Source organism: Corvus kubaryi, unplaced genomic scaffold, assembly GCF_017639235.1.
Source record: "Corvus kubaryi isolate FWS band 111438036 unplaced genomic scaffold, C.kubaryi_AGA036_p1.0 69, whole genome shotgun sequence".
In the NCBI taxonomy this organism is placed as follows: domain Eukaryota; kingdom Metazoa; phylum Chordata; class Aves; order Passeriformes; family Corvidae; genus Corvus; species Corvus kubaryi.
The window spans coordinates 6,201,338-6,223,250 of NW_024582057.1; the positions used below are offsets into that span (position 1 = coordinate 6,201,338).

At 39.3% G+C, this 21,913-nt stretch overlaps 1 protein-coding gene across 1 annotated transcript in view; it reads left to right on the forward strand.

Moving 5' to 3' along the window:
* Positions 1 to 21,629, forward strand: part of SLC35B3 (solute carrier family 35 member B3) — a 47,207-nt gene extending 25,578 nt beyond the window's left edge. The window contains exons 10-11 of the transcript XR_006019674.1: positions 16,967 to 17,055; positions 21,461 to 21,629. The gene's annotated coding sequence lies outside the window, so the exon portion shown is untranslated. The remainder of the gene's footprint in view (positions 1 to 16,966; positions 17,056 to 21,460) is intronic.
* Positions 21,630 to 21,913: the final 284 nt, after the last annotated feature.

A 21,913-nucleotide genomic window follows, 5' to 3' on the forward strand; every position in this document is an offset into this window, starting at 1 on the left:
AGTGAGAAATACACTAAAAATTGCCCTTAATAAGCAGTTCAAGCTAACAGCCGGTAGTGCTGGATACCTAGCTTACACCATCCTGTGCAGTGCAGCTAATAGGCAAAAACTGAGTGAGTGCTTGGCCCCTTCAAATGAAGACTGTATTCTTGCTGTTAGGAAATATATAAAAGAAAACAAATTCTGTGTAGCTTTGTAGGTAAGAACTGGTTAAACGGTAGCTAATCCTTACTACGAGTCACACCTGATTTCCCTGGACTCCTTATCCTTAATAAATGACTCGTGCCTGGCTGTACAAGCTTAGCTTGCAGACTTCATCTTTCCTGGGATTAAAGCAGCCTGAGATTAAGCTATCATGCTTGCATGCTTGCCAGGTATGAGACCACTTGCTGCCTGAAGCTTTTGGATCCCCAGGCACATAAGGTAAAGGCTGCTTGAATCAACCATCTTAGACTTCGAAAATTTTGCATTGAAACACAGCTTCAATAGAATATATTCTTTAATAGGTAAGAGCTTGGGGTTTTTTCCAAGAAGTTGAAGCATAGCTATGTACAAATGATACATATTTTGGCTTCTCAGTAAAAATGTCGCTAGTGAAGAGAGCTAGCTTTCTTCGTACTGAAAGCTAAATTTGTATGGAGACCAGGTGTAGCTGTGTATCAGAAAGGTGCAGTGTGATACCTTTTACCAGATTATATTTCTGCACTCTGCACTGTGGTAGGATAAGGAAAGGAATGAAAATCAAGATGTGTTGGAGAGCAATAGCATTAATTCTGGGCCGTCCTGCTTTTACTTTGCATAGTATTGGATGCAACAGATACAAAGCAGGTTTCAGTAATCAAACTAATGCTCAGGACAGGGATTTTTCAAAGGAATTGAAAACAATATAAATACTGTTGAGCCTTTACTACTTTACTGTTCTGAAAATACCAAATTCAACCACGACACAAGAGCATTAGACTGCCCCTCTCTGTATAAAACTTCTCTGTCTGTGAAGACTCACTGTGAAGACAAATTAATCTTGCATGTATATCCTATTTGATGGGCAAAGACATGTTTGTAGGTATGCTGAGACTTTGTGGTTGGAAATAGGATGGCTTCTGTTAGTCATCTTCACTGCAGGTCCTTCAAATCTGAGAATATCCGTGCCAAACTGAAAATGACTGAACCATGTTTGGTAGGCACACAAGTGGCTGAAGGGAGCTGTATATGATTTAGTGTGCAATTTCTTCAACCTGCTAGATTTCTTCTTCTGGAGCTGTGGTTGTTTGATCAGATTAACTGTTCTCTTTCTGCTAATGACTTACAGTGTTAAAAATGTGGGGTTTTGAAAATGCAGATTCTTGTGTTTTGCACAGTTTAGGGAGTTTAGATTGATTCTTTTTAATTCATTTTATTTTTCCTAATTAGAATTCTATGGTGCAGAGGATTATTCATAAGTAATTTTCAATATTAGGCTTTTATCCTTGGTTTAGTTTATTTCTTGAGACTCCCAGTAAAAACTGTCTGCATCTCTTCTTGTCCATGTTCATTTCTATTATTGCAATCTCTCTTCAGGAGAATTGGTAACCTGCATTATTTTCTCAGCTTCATGTAGTAAATAATGGTACATGTCTGAAACTCATCACAACAGCAAATAAGATGGCGTGTAGTGTATCATCCTTACCAAACCGCCACAGCAGGGAGGCCTGGCAGTACATCCATTACCTCTGTTATTTCTCACAAAAAGCTTAATTTTTCTGCCCTTTGATGTTGTAAGGCAGCAACAGAAAAAGAGCTGAGGTAGCTACATGAGGATGTGAGCCTTTGGGAGAACGTTGTTTTATTTTAGTTAGAGGAGCAACCCACACTGGATTGATTGCTTGTGGCTTTATGTCCATGTTTGCTCCTCTGCCCTTACCCTTTTCATTTTCTCATAACTGGAGAATACATTTAAAAACCTGGCATCCTAGTTACTAATTTTGTACTCTGCAAGATTTTTTTATCATTTTGTATTCCTTTCACCATGACAACTATGACCTTATTGAGCGTTCATTTTTTTCTCCTTTTGAGCAAAAGATACATGGGCTTTTTCTTTATGCAAAGGTCTTAAATTATTAAAAATAATGACCAGATCCTCAAAAATATGTAAACGTTTTGCTCCTTTAAATGGATGGTAGACAGCAAAGAGTTTGTGTCCACAAATTCCTGTGACATGAGATTCAGAAAAATTCCGTACAGTGAATTCAGAAAGAGCTGCCCATGTACACACACTTCTCACTGAGCAAAACCCCATAAATTCTCTCATATGTATTGAGCACATAGGTTGTTCCTGTGGAATAGCTGACAGTATAAGATCACATTCTTCCATGCCTTGCAGCAGCTTTCATGTGTCTGTGACCTGAACTCCGTTACGTTTTGGAAAAAGCTGGAGAAAATCTGGGAGTGAGCAGAGGGATGCAGCTAATACTTCCTTGAATACACGTGTAGCCTCATAGCCTCAGAAGTCTCTTTAGCAGAAAAAATGGTGAAAAATCACAGCAAAGTCCCATTGCTTGTAGAGTCTATTTATGTCCAGCTATCAAAACAGCAGCACCAGTAGCCTGTGAGTTGCCCACTGCTGTAGGGATGAACGTGCCTCCTCTCTGCTAAACTGGTTAGTATTAAGCCTGAATTCATACCTGTTATATTATCCTCCTGATAAGTAAAACCAACACATTTTTCTATCAGGTGTAATTTCCTTTCTGTTAAAGTGTGAGCTACATCCTGACTCTCTTAACTCCTGTGTAGTCAATAGCTGATTTGTTTCGACAGTGAGATAACTGACATTTATGGGTCTAACAGTTTCATCTCTTTGCCTCTGTAATTCTGGTATCCAAAAGCAAACCAAGTGATTTACTTGTATTTGTTTCTTAGAAGTCTGTGTCTGGCACTACTTCATATTATTTTTTTAACAATGGATTAATAAAGTTCTGTTCAGACACAGCTCTCTGTTTTTCTGCAGTTATCTATGAAAATCTGTATTGTTAGTTTGCAAGAAATGCATTAACTACAAATTTGTCCCAGTTCTATTGAATGTAGTGCATTGCACTACACTGTACCAGAAAGCCTGTTGACATGTATGAGCTGCATGGACTGCAGATCTATTGTTATTTCACTGCAAGAAGACTGTAACTGCTACTTACATGTCAGAAAAGAACAGAACAGAACAGAATCTCACATGCTTGGGATCTCCTGTTGAAACAGAGGAGTTAGTTCTGTTCTGCCAAAAAAGAACATCTTTTCTGAAGAAAAAGAAAGTATTTGAGACCCTGCCTTGCAAATGAAGGACAGCACACTTGTGTGATCTCGTATGTTTAATATGCACTAAATTAGTGGGTTTTTGCAGAATAATGAACACCAGTTAGTGATTTTTAAAGAAACCATGAATACAAATTGAGACTTGAAGAAATTCTTGAAAAGCAAAAGAGTACAGATTACCACAAAAGGAGATCAACCAGCTCCTCCCTGGGGCTGAGTTTCAGCAATTTAAACTCCTTCAAACTCAACAGCCAAACTGGAGTAATTGTGTGTTTGATTTGGCTTGGGCTGAGGACAAATTTCATCCTTAGGGAAAGTGTAGGGAATATTTTGGTGGTAGGAGAGGCAGAAAAAACAAAATCCAAGGGAGAACACTTCGCACTTACTGGAAAGTAATGTGTGATCTAAGAAAAGATGTTGTGTTTTTAGTTAAGTGCTGGAATAGACTTTTATCAAGTGATTGACTTACCAGACCAGTCATCTTGGCTCCTGGAGTCTCTTTCAGTCCATTTTTCTTGAGAAGGCTGTAATGATACAAATTTATAGATAGGTTCAAATGTGAGGATGAAAAGATGGGCACTTTCCCACCACAATACTTGGGGAGTTTTGTAGCTAGGAGGGAAGTGAAATAAAAGAATTAGGTCTTCTATGTAGGTTTTCTGTTAAAGGTGCTGTGTATCTTACCAGTTTTACAGGACATAATAGATTCAGCACAAATTATTCTTTTCAGTTTTACTCTTTATATTTCACTGGCATTGTAGTTGGAGCGTCAACACCTGGGAATCTGTTCTTCACATTTCTGTTACTCCTCCAAGGGAAGGCTGGGATGGCAGTTTAGCAGGGAGTCAAGATTGCATTCTTGATGTGGATAAATACTGGGGTTTGTTTTACCTATCCTTCCAAGATCTTGCCACTTCAAAAGTCCTCTAAAACAGCAGTTAAGTGGGAGAAAAATTGTCAAAATACTTACTTGTTATTCTTTAATTTTGCTGTAGCCTCTTTTTTTGGAGTAGAGATCTGCATGAGTGTATGGGTTTTTTTATTTTTTGATGGTGTCTTCATTAGGAATATTGAGTTCTGGTACTTAGTAGAGTTTCTTAATTGGCATTAATGTAACAGGTTTTTAATAGTTTATCCTAAGGAAAGTCTTGAGCTAAATTAAATTTAAATTCACATTTTGATAATGTAAATGCACAGAATATAAATTTTGTGGAGAGGTTATAACTATCCCCAATCAGAACAGTCCAGTTTGTTACTTTACCCACCTACTCACCCTCCTATCCTAAACACCCCACACCTTTTCCCTGATTTGCATCCAGGCACCCAAGGGATAAAACACTGAGGGAAAAATTTATAGCATTGTTTTAAAAGTGCCTAATTTGAAGATCTAAAATGCCTCTCTGACACTGAATAGTTACAGCTTCGTGTCTCTGCAGGCTGAGTTGAGGCTGAGGGCTTTAGTTACATTCTCTGCTTTGTTCTCCATAGTCTCATAAGTGTAACTTTAATTGAATTTTCTGGATTTACAGTACTTGTCTGAGGGAGTTTATTTGAACCACGTAGCTGTGGCTGTTTGTGTTGGGGTAACACATACCCAGCTCGGCCTTGCAAACAGCCCTGTGGTGCAAAGTCACCTTTGTCATGGGAAGCAAACCAAACCAACAGGCAGTCAGCCACACGTGAAAAATGACAAGATATTTCTCCCCATTTCAGAGGAAAAGAAGAGAGAATGACTCTAATGTGGACCTGCTGGATCCCAGCTTGGTGCCTTTGTGCCATAACCTCTGTATTGCTCTTCCTTTGTTTTATAGGTTGCACTTACAGTCAGTGGCCTTACGCTGCTGTTTTAGGAAACTGTATGGCCTGGCTTTATTCCCATCAGCTGACAGAGATGTGAGAATTTCATTAGCTTGATAACTGTTCTCATTCTGAGTGATATAACATGAAAAAATGTAGTTTGAAAATACCTTCCAGGGCTGTTGTGGTGGCCCAGATAGGGCTGTGTCAGAGACCCCAATTCATTTCACAGCCTTTCAGTCCTCTGGATGCCACGTTTACTAACTAGACTCCCACAGGTTTCTCCACAGCAGGCAGAAGGGCAGATGAGCAAGAAGCTTAGCCAGTACTTCAGCAAGTGTTTGGATACTTGATGGAGTTTCATCGGGAAATGTTTCTGATGCAGTAACTTCCTAAGGCTACCTTAATTAGCACATAGGCTTGCAACCTTCACTATGTCAGGATGGTCTGTCTCAGCAGCAGGATAGAAATAGGTCTCTTTCTCACCTTACTACAAAGGGAGCTGTGAGCCTCTTGGGTAGTGTGACCTCAGAGCAAAGAACTCCCATTGTGATCTGTGAGTTATGGATTAAAAGTTTCATGTACTCAACTTTATTTAGGGGAAATAGTATTCATATCTTGAAAGTATGAGTGTTGAGGAAGTAAATTCAAAATGCCTTGACTAGCTACCATCAAGCACCCAGCTCTTCCTAGATAAACAACAGGCTACAAATACGTCACAAAAATTGGAAAATAATGTTGAATTATAAATATATTTGAGAAAATTTCACTGCACTGGCTGGCAATTCATTTTAAAAGAGGAGTTGAAATTGATCAAATAAATTGTTTGTTACTAATTATTTGCCTAGTGCTAGCTGTGATGTGAGACCTTGAGGGTGGGAATAAATTATCTTAATGAGGGATTAGGTTAAGGCATGTTATAAATCCTCATTTCAAGAGCTAACCCCACTATTAATATATTTGCCTATAACTGTGAATCTTCTTTAATAGCTGCCTGTCTTCTTTTGCACTGCATAAAAGTTCCTCTGTTTTTAAATCCATGTTCTGAAGAGGAAGTATTGTCCTCCCTGATTTTATCTTCATTAGAAACAACACAGAAATAGCGACAAGGAAAGAACAGTAATGTATACTTGAAGTTGTATTTCATGATGGAGAAAGAAATGTTCACATCCCAAGGATGAAGTGTGAATACATCCCTGATTCCAGAAATCCTGTTGTATAGAGCAAAAAACCTTAGAGAGAGTTTTCCAAGTGAAATGAGGACGGAGGAAAGGGGCTAAACTGTTTATGCAACCTTGAAGGGAAAAGAGGAACAAGGATGCATGTATTGCTTTCCCGTGACAGTCAATAATTGCCTCTTATGATCCAAACACTGTACAGGCTCAGCACAGTTTGCCTTAGACAATCTAACTAGCAAAGATTTTAAATCCTATCTTCCTCCATTGAGCTTCCATAGTCACATTATTACCATACTTAATTATTATAACTGCTATTAATAATGCATAGAAAATTCTGAGACAGGTAAATCATACGCCAATTGAAATAGGGACCATTTCCCTTAATGTATTTGGGCAATGTTTTGTGAGTCTAGATGTTAATGCAATCTAACAACCACGTAGTAATAAAACATTATGATTTCTTTCCCTGTGCCTTTGTCATTTTCCTTAGTTGTCCTCAAAGTGCTTTTAAGAGAAAAGGCATGTTAATATCTGTATTCCTACAGGCAGGTCAGCACCCACAGTCACTCAGCAGGTCAAAGTGGCAATCAACACTCAATCCTCCGTGTGCATCATAGGCAACAGTCCTACTCATGCTCTTTTCCTTAGGTACTGCTTTGTCACAAGCCATTGGTGCTGGCTGTTTCCTAAGGTGGGAGTGGAGAAGCAGGAGGATGTGTTAGAAAGTCCTACCTTTCCGTGAACTTGGTTTTTTTCAGAGTTAATTTCATTGGATTTCCTCTGTACTTTTAAGGTACGATATAGTGCCTCAGTTTGCCAAGGGCTTTAGAGGACTTTTAGAAAAGATACTTTACTTGTCTTCTTTTTGATTTTTTAAGTATACACTGCTGGTTTTTACTCATTACCTGTCTCCCCCTTTCTGCAGCACTTGGTGTATAATTGGTTCAGTTCTTGGAGCACACACTATCCATACTTATTGTCAGAGCTTTTGGGGGATGCTGTCCGTTTCACTGGAAACAGAGTTGGGCCCTCTCTACTTCCAGGGAGACTTGTTTCCAAGCACTGTCAAGCCCCTTACTATTGAAATTCAAAACAGTAGCAAACCTCCCAGTACTCATTATTCTATTCAGTCTCGATTCAGAGGCAGCACTTGTGTGTTTGGTTTGTGCAGGAAAGATTCATCACATTCTTGGGTCAGCTACCTTGTCAGCTCCACAAACACAAACACACACAGATGGACACACAGAGAGGGAAGAAAAAATGAGCTTCATATGCTTCATTCATGTCAGAACTCAACAACTTTAAGAGTACAAATATTCTGCAGTCACTCATGAAAAGAAATTTTTAATAATAAATATCTAACAATTAATGGGCTGGTAGCTGCAGTTGACTTCAGGGCATAATATCTAATTTCCTTGCAATGTTTCATAACCTTACTTTTCATGCTGCAACAGTCTATCATTAAAACCAAATGCAGGTTTCTATCACTTTTATTTATTTTTCAAATCAACTTATAAATCAGTGCCAGACCTTGTTACAGATGAGTTCCAATAAATTATTGGCTGTGGACAAATTCTGAATGTTAAACATTCTCTGTTTTTTCCTTTTTTTTTTTTTTCCACCCCCACATACTGTGCTCCTATGTCACCCTTTGAGACTGGAACTCATGACATGCATGGGCTTTTGGAGGCTTTTTTGCCCTCTTAAACAAGATGGGAACCTGGCTACATAATTATATGCTTTGTAAATAATGTAAAAATGTAATAACATTTGTTTTTCAAATTAAAATATACCTAGGGAAACAGTTTCACACAACCTGCAACAAAATTTGCCTCTCTGGACTTTAGTAAAATAGACATCATTTCTTCTACTTCTAGCTGACAGGTAATTCCCAGAGCAACTTGTAACCCTAATCTAACTCACATTAGCTCTTTTACCAAAATCTCTGTCGTTGCCCTTCGGAAGAAGGTCATAAATGCTTTCAAGGGCTGATGCTAACTTTTCCTTAGCTGATTTGTCACTTCTAAATTGGATTGTGGCAATTAGCAGTATATTGCTGGTTTTGATATGACTCTATCAGTTAAGTAAATTTTATTGCTAGTTTTACCAGTAGGCTGAGATACATCAAGTGGCCTAAAGTGGCATAGCCTTGCATGGCTGATGGGAAGCTCTGAATATAGTAATTAGCAAAATAACCTTTGAAAATGTTCTAGGTTCAATTAGCCTGAATGAACTCTGTAACACATGAACCTGTATGGAAGCAAAGATGCACCCAAAAAAATTCATTTACTGAAAGCCTCTCCAAAATGTGTTCTCTCTCAGTTTTGCTCTTTTTGGTCTCCTCCATTCTGCTTGATTTTTCTTTTTTCTTTTTTCATTTTTTTTTTATTGTTATGCTTCATTTTTTCTGTCACATCTCTCAGGTTTTCAAAACTTTCCCTCTATCATGGATTTCAATCCCCACAGACAGAGTATGATTTAGGTGATTTACCTCCTTGAAATCAAGTAAACTTCAACCCATTCCAGGCTTAAAAGGAATCAAATGGAAATTACCCAGTGTTCCTTTTTTTTTTTTTTTATACAAACCCTGTTATTAGACTCTGCTGTTACTTTATCAAATGGTATTTCTGGTTATTGTCTGACATTTACCTTGCTGGGTAAATTAGGTCATCTGATATATTGTTGAGTGACAGACAGCATTAATCCTTAGCATAAAATAGGAAATCCTTGAAGAAAAACAGGAGGAGTTTCTACATAATGTGGCCAGACCATGGCATGGATGAGAGCCAGAAGTGCAGATTATACAGCAGTTTTAGACACTTTCCACCTGAATTCTAAAAAAAATCTCCTAGTTACACAGTGCCAACTTCTGGCTTCATCTGAATGCAGCAAGAAAACCCTTGGTGTGTGTTTGAGGTCCCTTCTGATTCCTGCCTAATGAATCATTTTTAGTCTTTTTTATGCATCTCTTCCCAGGTACCTGCCATTATTTCAGTAAAGCAATTAGTCTTTTCCTCTAAATTCTTCATTTAAATACACGTCCTTGTAATTGGCCAGATGAAACTGCCTTATTCCTATGGCAAAATAACTCTATGTATGACTTGTTTCTCCTTGTCACTCAGATTAAGTGCTCTTCAGGGCAAAGATGCTGTTGGTTTCATGGTCTGCTCTGCATCCACTGTCAGCACAACAGCAAGTGCACAAATGAGCACAGGTACAAAGCTGAGCCACACACTCTCCCCCTGATTAAAGGTGTGACTTTATCTGCTATACAGAAGCACCTACTTTGTTCTGTTTATCAGTCCCCGTGAATGACCGACAAGGAGAATCAAAGATATCTTGAGTTGCAAAGTATGAAAATCTGGGGACAGAGCAAAACTTTAACTTTCCAGCCCTGCCCTGCCCTACTACATTTAATTCAGCCCATTTACACTGTTTGTGTGATATGAAAAACTGCCTAGAGCAAGTAGTGAGCTGGGAATGTGCAATTCACAGCTTTCCTGAGGAGGTGTATTTTTAAATCTGGACCCAGTGAGGAAGAGCAATTGATTTGATCCTTCCCCTTAATTCTATCTACATGACAAGGAGACTGGGGTAAAAAGCAGAGACAACCTTTTCCATTCTCTGCAGTGAGTCTTTTGAGTTTATTTCAAAAGTATTCAATATTGCTGATTGGAGTTCACTTGTATATCCCTGTAAGGGATAAGATACGGGAGAGATGTAACCACACAAAATGGAGATGAATTTGTGCTTATAGAAGGATTGGGGTTTCTGGGTGTGTATGAGGAAAACTTCCCAGTGCTTCCACAGACTTTTGTCTCTCCTGCCCTCAGGTGATGCCACTGAAGCTGCACGGGACTTGGAGCTCTCATCACTCTATCTCCCTGTCAGCCGAATAGCTTTGCAGCATAACCTGGTCCTGTGAGATGGTTCTATTACTCTAACACAGACATGTTACACCTTAACCACAATACAAACAGACAGATCAATTGTACATCAAGAAAATATTCAGTTTCCATTACCTATGATGCCAAATTGCCACCAGTTTGAATCCCAGATGCTTTCAACAAGATACTTAAATTCATACTGAGATGTCTAGACTTAAACTGAGATCTAGCTGTGTATGCTCAGTGTCACTGAAAAGCAGGGAACTTTTATTTATGTATTTATACAGAAGCTGATTTCAGGACCCCAGACTGAAAATTAATAACTGATAAGGGTATTTTATTTCTGAGAGATTTCTTTCTCTGTCTTCTAAACTCACTGTGTTCTTAGACAAAGTTGCCTTATAATCTGACTTCAGGGAAGTATGAATCAGGACTCCAGCTTCTGTCCACAGCTCTCCCATTGACTTCCCTTGGAGTTCAGGGAAAATCTCACTCTTTTCCCATCTACAGTCTCTCAGATCCCACAACAGATTTTTGGGAATGCGATGTACCAGAATTGCTGTCAGGCCTAATTAATTTTCAGGGTGCTTGGAGTGGTTTGGATGAAAGGTGCTATAGAAGGGGAAAGGTACTGATTATATTATTATTGTTGTTGTTGTTATTACACAGCAGCCCTGTCCATTGTTCTCAGGAGCAGCCTGTGCCTGGTGGAAGACTGCCTTCCAATCTTTCTAGACACAAGATCTAGTAACATACAAACGAACAGGTCACACTATTCTTGGAGCAGAACTCTTTAGCATGATAATGACAGATTCACACTGGTGGCCCCTTAGTGCTCTGGAGAAATACAGGTTTTGCTTAGTGCTTAATAAAAAAAAGGCCATCATAAAATATGTCACTTGGGGCCAATGAATATTGTCGCAAGAGATAAAATGGAAGAGGAAAATGACATAGATTTATCTTTTCCTGGGTGCCAAGTGTGGCTTCCACTTGTTCTGGAATCTCCCTGTTAATGTAGCATTTATTCACAGCTACTTGGCAGAGGCATATAGGAGGCTAAATTTTCAAGTGAAGGCTCAAAAAAAAGGGCTTAGCTTCTGTTTCTGGGCACCTGAAATGACAACCTTTATCTGTGGCTTAGAAAAGAGACCATAGTCAATATGGACTAATGTGGTGATGGCCACTAGAAGCCATGGGATGGATCCACAGCCATCATATCCTGCCCTAAGGCCACCAGAGGACTGCTGCAACTGATGTCATCCGAGGACTGGTCTCACGGCTCTGGCTACATAGTTTGGTCCTTCTGTGCAAACTGAGAATTTCTGAACATCTGGTCCTGCATATGAGATCTTTTTACATTTATGGCCACAGTAATATGCAGTACTTCACAGCTTCAGGTATATTTTAGATGTGACAAGGCAAGGAAAAACTCCTGCTCCTTATTTCTTACAAAGCACAATTTTTTTGCATCAGGGATTCTACACATCACTTACGTGAGTTATGGATGAGAGAAAAAAATATCTGCTTGAAAGACTTTATCCATAACCAGAAGAAATAAGCAGAAACTACTCTCCTTGATTTTCTTGGGCTTTGCACCAAGCCCTCAGTTAGGAATGACATTTTATTGTTGAAAAAAATCGTTTGGTGGCAAGATATGTATGCATGCCTTTAAAAACTGTCTTCTTTTTGTATGTACTAGATTAATTTTCCTGTGTCATTTTTAGTTTAGAAGCAAACAGCTTCAACAGGGTGCAGGAGTGCACAGCAGCATTACCCATATGCAGCACTTGTGGCTTGCTACATTGTCCATTATAGCAAAGGTGAGTTGTTCTATAAGGGGAAAACACTTCAGGGCTTCCAGCAGCCAAGCACAGAGCTCAAGCAGAGCTCTGCACCAGCCGGAGGCTGTCCACATGCTGCTCCAGCCAGAAATGCTCTGTACACACACTGAAAATCGTGGTAGGGATTTGAAGATGTCATGCTGACACTGATGTTGCCATTTTAAATTCAATCAATTAATATTATAAAGAGGCAAAAACATTACGCTAGTAGGTATACCGCTGCTGCCCTCATGGAGCTAAACATTATAACAAGTGCTGGTGCTAAGTGGTTTTCTGAGTCCCATAAAGGTTAGATCATATCTTTGAGGATTTCATGCATTTCTTCTTTTTTTTTTCTGATTAGTTCATTTTTATTATTATTAGCTATAGTAAGGGAGTTTACCCAGAACAGAATGAGAAAATGAAACTGAAAAGCAGTTAATTGGTACTTTAATTGCACAGATACAGGCTTTGAAATTCCAGTGGCAAACCAAAGTTACAGTATTTACAGGGAAAAGAGCAACAGAGATATTTCTTCGCAGGCTTTTAATTGGAATCTTAATGAAATCACCTTGTGAAGGTGTGAGGTGCCTGAAGCATGTACGTGATGGCGAAGGAGGTGCATTAGCATTCACAAAGGGAACAGCCTGTGTCATGATTTAGGTACAGTCCACCCAAAGCTTCCCAGCTGCGGGGAAAGCAAACTTTGCCACCCCAAGAGCAGGAAGTTGAGCTTTCCAGTATATCTTTCTAGGCTTTCTCAGTAGCGGATGGGAAAAGAGAGATTCCGCCAAGAGGCAGCAGTAGCTACGGGTAAGGACCCCTGTGAGATGTGATGGGACTCTTTGGCTTTCATTCATATGTTTACCCTCAGGAAAACCAGAGCATCAAGTAGATATGCACAGCTGATTTTCACATGGAGTGAAGAGCTGACAGAGAGCATGGCCTGTACCCAGTTCCTGTACACAGGAGAGTTTTCCTGGGCTCTACAGCAACAACCTAGACCCAGATCAGGCTTCTCCTCTAAATCACCTTCCTGCCACTCTCCATCAATCAAAGAGGAATGAGGGTCTGACCAGATAACACTGAATCAGTGTGGCTTGGGTTCTTCTGCAAGTGTAGGATAATAACCACCCTGTTACTTTTCCTAAGGATAGATAAGTCATGGGTATGTCCATATCCTTAGTCCATGGCAACTTTGGAAACAGCAGAAAAAGATTAGACTTTTTATTTTTCTGCCACCGGTTTTATGCAGGAGGATATATCCTGACTCCTATGAAATTACTCTTTATTTTCTTAACTGTGAATGTACCAATAAGACTACCAGTGTTCTTACAGTAGTAAACCAGCATGAAACTAATTCGTTAATGTTTGAAAAACTTGGCCTGGAATAAGGAATATTTGTGTCACATGAGAGTCTGCCCCTGAGGGATCAGTGGTATTTTGGTCAACATTCTCAGGTTTTTTGTATCTACAATGAGGATCTGGTTTTCAAAGGTGTTGTTGCCTTCTTAGCAGGCTTCATAGGACTAAGCAGAACTGCTTTGATGAACATTTTGAGACATTAAATGAGGGACATTACATAAGACTCCACATGAAAGCTCCCTTTTTATCTGATTTTAACTCTCTTCTAGTGCATTACTTGATCACAGAAATTTTCCATTCCTGTTACATAGATAGCAAAGAAGGAGGAAGAAACTAACTTATTAGCCCAACTGAAGATGAACATGACCTCACTCATTCATCAAAGAGAATCAAAAGTCAAGGCAACAGTGTCAGTAAATCCCATTTAATGATCTCTCACAAAAGAACATTTACGTGTAGAGAGCTCCTTTATTAGTTCACCACTTTGAAATATAACTCACTACACACCAAATGCTCAGTAAGCCACAGGGGCAGCAATAATTTCTGAGAACCTCATGTTTTACCAAAACCACTAAAACAGTCCGAGTCTGCTAAGAACAATGACAGTAGCTAGTTAAAAGATCACTTTTTCCTCTGGTGTCTGGTGAAAGGCCTCTATTAAGCACTTCATTGGCAGGGGAATCCAAGATGTGACACTACCCAGATATCTACTGCACTGCTAGACTAATAACATGAAGTCTTAAGAAGAGCAAGACTTTTGTTTCATATGAAGGATTAAATTCCCTTTCAGAGGAAAGCACCAGTTTTTATGTGAACATCTCAAGTCCTGTTTGTTCTTATCCCTCATATCATTTTTCCTTTGCAAAATATCTGATTTTAAATGCAACTTTCAACCAAAGGTGCAGGTAGGTTTTAGCTTGCATCACAAATGAGCCAGCACATATTTAAGTTGAATTAATGCCATCAATTGCTTTATGCCTGTCCCTACTATCCCTGAACTCAGTAGATGAGAGCAGAGTACTGAGTTGTTTGGCCTCAGCAAGGATTGTAAAGGCTTTTGGAATTTATGGGAGTGCAAGAGGCCATGCCTATGTCAGATCTTATCCCAGTGTGAAGAGTAGGAGAATGAAAACAGAGTAGGAATATTTATATAAGCTAGCAAGTGACTTTTTGTGGAAAGTTTTACTCTCTTCCATTCTGTTCTTGCAACATAGACTAGACTAGACTATAATAAAATAGAAATTTCATTTGGAAGGGACCCACAACAATCATCAAGTCCAACTGCCTGCTGTAATAACACTCCATTCCTCTCCCTCTTCCTCCATATATACATATGGGCCATTTATGTAGTGTCTGCATTCTCCAAATAAGTAAAAAAATGTACAGAATTTGAGACTGTAGAATTAAATTATAGATTTAGTAATACTAACTTTCAGACAGAGATGGATTGTTTCATCAGCTAAGTAACCTTTGATGCATCTTTGATCTAGTCATTTGCAAATACTCTTCCACATTAAACTTACAGCCTGTCTTTCATTTGGATAAATTCAATTGTGCAACTTCAGGGCATCTATTCGTAAGTATTTTAGAAAATCTTTCTGAGAGTCAGTAAAGAAAACACAAAACCTTGTCTCTGCAAATAAAGTGGTATGTGTCTGGTTAGAGTATTCTGGATGTTCCACAATCAACATGATACTCTATTTAGGGAAAAAAAAAATGACTAATTTTTGCTTGTTGGGTCAGATCCAAAACACACCAATGGAAGAGGTCCGTTAACTCCATTGAGCTCTGGATGAAGCTTCCAGTCTGGGAAGAAGGATGCTGCTGTGCACTCCAACAGCAGCAGTAGCCCTGGCATATCCAAAAAGCAATTTAACGCACCAGCAGCAGTTGCCTATTAATCGGGCTAGAAAAAAAAGGTAGCCTGGGAGAGTGGGTTTAAAAAGAGGAATGTGGCACTATTATATATTGCTTGCAAAGTAAACAAGCAACATCAGTATAGTCATTTCCTAATTACGAGCTGTTTCATAAACTGTAAATGCTAACATGGGAGAGGTAAATCATAGCAATTTAATTAATAAAACGCTTTAGACAATTAAATCCATATGTGCATGTCCTGGGGCACAACATCAATAATAGAAGCTTGCAGGCATATTTTGGAAATTTTATGCAATCATTTGCAGATCTTGTAGTCAATAATTGGTACAAACTGTTTTAACTCTTCCTTGCTTGGTCTAGAAAATGGAAAGGAATTGCTAATTACTATTATTATTATTGATTTCATTACTGTTATTTTGTTGCCCATTTATCAATTCTATGTGTATATTTTAAAATTATTTCTGTGCAGACTACAAAATGAATCTGAATTCTTTCTTACATGTGTGTTAGCTTTCTACACAGTATAATGAATTAACTTCATCCTGGGAAAGTAATAGACTTGTCTTTCTGGCCCACAGAGCTAGACTAAAATTTGTACATACACTGCAACTTTGGGCTCTGAAGTATGATTACAATTTCTGAACAATGGGACTTGGGCTCTGGAGTTCAAGGACCTATCCATGAGCAAAGATATCTTTACAGCTTTTGAAGACTCTAAGCACAGAGCTGAAAGGTGACTTTTACAATTAAAAGATGTTCAGAGAAGCTACCTCGTGTGTGCAGTAAGGCAGACTCTTGCACAGGCTGTTAGCCTGAAACTTCGCAAACCAGGCTACAGAAATCCAGAAGAGAAACTAAACTCCTGTGTACCAAGGAAGCACTGGGGTCTTCCAAGGCTCATTAAGCCTCGAGAAGGAAATAACATGGATCCCATCCTTGCATTGGCTCCCAGCTAATTTCCAGTGTCCATGTAAAGCTTTGTTCTTACAATTTCAGGCAATAATGAATCCAGCCCTGGCAACATCAAAGCGTGGTATGATCTTTGAATCACTATAACTGCATGTCCTCTGGGACAATGCAAATCACAAAGACTCTTAAAGCAATTAATGGATTCAGCCCCATTTACATCAAAGTTCCAGTTCTGATTTATGCACTGCCATGATAGCAGTGCTTCCTGGGGACAAGGCAGTTCACAAAGTCCCAGAAGCAGCATATAAATGCTGGGGACATCTTCAGTTAAGGGGATCTCACAGTGGGTAGTCTTCCAGTAGAGATCAAACAGATGTTAAATCTCCAGGGAAAACAGCCAAGCCTTCTGAGAAACTCCACTTTGAGCATACATGTAGTTTAAGGCCCTGAAGCTTAACTGTCTGCTCGCTATAAACCTTAAATGTCCACCCATTTCCCAAAAAGAGACAAAGAGATTTAATCCCAAATAGGGAAGACTTGCCAAAGACTTAATGAAATCCACCAGAGGTTTCACCATGTCTATTGCTGTCATATAAAAGACAATGGATGATGATTGTAAATTGTTGAACAGCTAAGTAGAGAGATGAATTAGCTGGTAAAGTGATTTTACTCTTTACTTATAAAGAGTGTATGGGGAAAAAAATCCATTCTCTGAGAGCACACTACCAATTACTGTGAATTCCATCTTCCCTTGCATTTTTGTTGTCTCAAGTAGTGTTAAGTATTGCTATAACCTTTCTCTCGGCAGAAAATCAAGAGATTAAACATATGTCCCTCTTCCTGATCTTTACAGATGATGTTTCCACTGCCTGTTGTTATATGCAAGATCAGAATTTCATACACTTCAATCTGCAGAGCATTTGAGGCTTTCTGGAGAGTAAAGTAAGTATGAATCACTGGTGCGGTTACTGATAATGATGCAAAAATGTTTGTCTGTTTGTAGGGAGAGAAAAAATCAGGAACCTTCTGGAAATGTGGATTAAAGACTCTGAAAGATTTAAAAATTTCAGTGTTCAATTGCAAATCATTGTAAATTGAAGCTTAGTTTTTTCAAATTCTTTTTTAATTATTATTATTCAGTTACTTGGTAATTCAACACAGTATACCACAGCAGTTCTATTTTAAGCCAGTGAGAGCACTTGTAGCATGAAATTCTGACATAAGGGATGCTGGTTGTAACTATGTGGGCCATTATCAAGTAAATTGCCAATATATAATAATGACTATTTGCTTTTTGGTTTTATTTATAATTGTTTTTTCTAGCCTGTAGAACACAGTAAAACTCTTCCGGCTCATGCATGTTTTCACAGCATGGAATCATATCAAAATGAATAATATTGAGGTGGTTACTTGCAAAGCATTACAGAGAATATGTCTGTTTGACATCATTTATATGTAAATTCTGCTCCAGTTCATCGAGATGTTAGACAATTTCAGAGCCATGCTGCACTGCCTTGCTACCCACTCACAGGAGTTTCTCCTGTTACACTGCTTTGATTCCTGATACAGGCTGGCCTCCTTCCTTAGATGAGAAGTGAGCAAATGCCCTCACTGCATTTCAAGTCCCATCACTCAGCTAGGGGGGTACATATTGCCTTTGGTAACACTGCTGCTGATTCCTGCTGCCCCAGTTCTAATACTGTCTTGGCATCTGAGAGCAATTTTCCATAGTTTTTTTGGTGACTCAGTATTCCTTTACTGCAGAAAATCTTGACTGAAAGGGGAGAACAGGCATGCAGTGTTCTGAAATGGCACTTCTGTTGGCTGGCTTCTTTCTCCAGTTTGGAGCTGTGAGAGAGCTGAGATATCACCTTGTGTAGCACGGTCCCTAGTGGGGTTCTGCAGGGCTCCATCCTTGGCCCTGTGCTCTTCCATGTCTTCATAAACAACTTGGATGCGGGACTTGAAGAAATACTAAGTTTGCAGATAACGCTAAATTGGAGGAACTGTCGACTTCCTTGAGGGCAGAAAGATCCTGCAAAGACACCTCGACAAATTAGAGATGGGCAATCACCAGCTGTATGAAATTCAACAAGGGTTCTGCACCTGGGATGGGGCAACCCTGGATGTACAGACAGACTGGGGAATGAGAGGCTGGAGAGCAGCCCCATGGACAGGGACCTGGGGGTTCTGGTTGATGGCAAGTTGAACATGAGCCAGCAGTGCCCTGGCAGCCAGGAGGGGCAGCCGTGTCCTGGGGGGCATCAGGCACAGCATCACCAGCCAGGCAAGGGAGGGGATTGTCCCACTCTGCTCTGCACTGGGGTGGCCTCACCTCGAGTGCTGGGGGCAGTTTTGGGTGCCACAATATAAAAGGATATAAAGCTATTAATAGGGTCCAAAGGAGGGCTACAAAGATGGTGAAGGGTCTGGAGGGGAAGCCTTACAAGGAGCAACTGAGGTCACTTCAATTGTCTTCAATGTTTATTGAGTCTGACGTGCAGCAGCACACTGTCCTATGTGATTTAAATTCATGATAGGGAGGCCGTGTGAAACACAGGCCCTCCTGTGAGATGTGGCCTACAGACTGCTGCCATCACCAAGGTGGCACATTTTGCTATGTGCCTAAAAAAGAATGAGCAGCTCCCAAACAGGGATGATGTTGGTCTTTTTATACTGCATGAGCCTGCCTTCATCTTGTCTAGAAAAGATATTCATAAAGCAGTATTTGCTACTGATATGAGCCAGATATGCTCACCTGTAAAGAGTAAAAGCTTCATGACCTTGGGTGAATCTGGGAGGAAGCACTGGGTGTGTCAGACAGCCTTCCCTCAGGCCCTGGGCTGCAGAAGGGAGGCCATTGCAAGGGAGGTGGTCAGAGGTTACCTCAGGGATAGAATATTGTCCTTCTAGACTGGATTCCCTCTTCTCATCACCAGACTGAGGTAGGATCTTACAGATGTTACAGATACTGAGTGTTTCTGTGGGCTCTGTCAGAGAATGAAGACACCTATTGGTGGGATATAATCAGCAGCAGCAGCAGCATCATCATCGTCACCATCACCATCTTAAAATATCAGTATTATTATAGTAATAGTTATTATAACAGTGACAATAGCAACCACAGAAAAGAACAAAAAGTCCTCACTGATGCTTTAAAAGAAAGTTTTCTGGCCAGATCATTGAGACTTGGAGAACACTGGAAGTGTTTAGCACATAGACTCAATTTTGAGGAACACATTTGTTTATTAAAAGGAAGGAATCATAATGTTGTTACTAGAAAAAGAAAGTGGTGTGAATCCCAACAGCTCCCTGATATATCCAAAAGTGATTGCAGTCAAAAACTAAACATGGGCTATTTCTCACTGTAATAACAGGGGGCTATTAAAAAATATTATTTCAATCCACGAGAGCCTTCTCACTGTCAAAATTTAATGCTTTTTCTCTCTTCACTTCATTTGGTAATAAAAAAAATATATTTTCAGGACATTGTATGACATCATGGGGGTTTTTTGGTAAAAATAGCTACATGGGTTTAGATATCTCCCCAGTAAATTATAATTTAATTTTCAGCTATTTAAAGGTCACTCTGAATAAGATATATGCTGCTTAATAATCAGTTAAAATAAAGGCACCTTTCAGAACTGTAGGCTAATAGCAGTATTGCCTTTGCACAGGCCTTTGCTGTTTTCATTTGTTGTGTGATCAGTGAAGCAAGAGAGAAGTTCCCCTCATATGCCCGAGCCACATCTTCAGTCTCTCTCTCTTTCTCTTTTTAATAGGAGGAACAAAAACCTTTTCGCAATCAGCAGTAATCTCTCCAAAGGTCTTTTAATTTAAAAAGTCATAAGTGTTAATTAGCTATTATTAAGTGCCCCCTGTATAAATTAACGTGATTGATGAAAAAATTAAGGGTAATGAAAAATGTAGCAATGCATGTATTTTTAAGAGACTATATTAAAGATGAAAGTCCCCAAAGACAGAAACTAAGGCCTGCTGCACCCGTGCCCTGCCTTTATTAGTATTAATAATAAAAAATATATAGATATATATCTCAGGAATGCACATGGATATGTTGGATATACCAGTTCTAATATACTTCTCACTTCACTGAGCTTTGAATACCTCTTTGTCACAAAGGCTTATTCCAATATGGTATCATGTCCAAATTCTATTTGGTTCATGGACCAAAATGAGCTCCTTTGAAATTGGAAACTGGGATCCAGAGGTAGAAGGAAAAGAGAACTGAACTAACTGAATGACTGGTTTTCCCTTAATTTTGTATATACCTCAGTAGGGCACTACTGTATTTTACAAAACAAGTTCTTTTTTTTTTGTTTTATCTGTTATCAGAACCAAAAAAACCCACAAAATTAAAATAAGATCTTTTTTTTTCTCCACACAGCTGATATTCTTTTCTGTTATAAAGAGTTTATAACTGTGCTGGGTTCTGCAACCTGTTTGCCTACATGAACCTGATCCAACCATCGTTTGTTTCAGCAGTATTTCACAAGAAACAGGCTAGATTAGGCCACAGTGACTGCACATCAAGACATATTTCCCAGTGAAAAATGTTTGAATAAATTACATCAGATATGGATACTTTATTTGCCTTTTTCTCGGCTACCCAGAAAATATTACTTGCATCATGTAGTCACTAGTTTACTTGCATTTCTGGCCTCACATCAAATCATAATCCTAATGGGATCTACACTACATTAATACCAATTAAGAAATAGTTCCCACCAAATACTAGGCTGGCACTGCAAAGAGGAGGACTAGGAGAAATTTATTACTAGCATTCTTGTATGCTATAAACACAGAATCCCTCTCAAAGAGGCAGGAACTTAACCCTAGACTACAGGACTCCACTGGGGTGTGTGAGCAGTAAGAAGTTTCACAATCTGCAGCTGTGACAAAGTCTGATTCCCAATGACACTGTGTCATGTAGTGTGGCTGTCATACCTGCATCACTGCTCTGTTGCTCCACCTCCTGTTGCCTGGTCAGCAGTCTGGGGAGCTGTGAACCTGTGGGTTGTGGGCTGGCTGACCAGACCAGGGATTCTTCATGGTAAAGTTGGTTTGTGTTTGCTGCCTCTGGGTAGCCTGCAAAGTGTCCAATCTCTCAACAGTATGTAGTCTCCAAAAATGGCTTCAGAGTGTTCATGAAGTCTCCTCTCCTTCCCTCAACCCAGTTCCCAGGAAATTATTACATAGAACTAACATGGGAGTATCTCTCTGTAGCTCTACCTGATGAATCTGAACCCGAACATGATTCAAGGTATTGGACAGTCATAAACAGCAAAAGCTTATAAACCTGTTATTTTATTTTGTTTTCCTTCTGCAGCTTCTTCACCCCAGTTCTGCATCTTGCTTGCTAAACTAAATGGGATTTAAACTGCACCGTTCTACAGACTGTGAGCCCTGAAAGTCCAGACTAACTTGTATGGTTTATAAACCAGCATAACTCAAAGTATTGGTATATGTGACATATGATATTAAACCTGTCCAACACCTTCCAGTATGAGACTTTATTTTTCATTTGCTCATCACCTTTTTTCAATTAATTAATTAAGTAATTGTACTGAAATAATTTTTCAGGGCAAGAATCTGTGTCTCACTAATAGTTTTAAAGCAAAAAGGGCTAAATATTTTTGAGAGAAAATGTGGTTTTCTGGTTCTAATAAAAGAATCTCACAGTTATTCGTTGATTATATGCCCCACATTTTATGCTCTAGTGCAAAAGTTGGAAAGTGGGAAGAACATACTAGATATACGCCTTTAGCACAAATTTGATCAA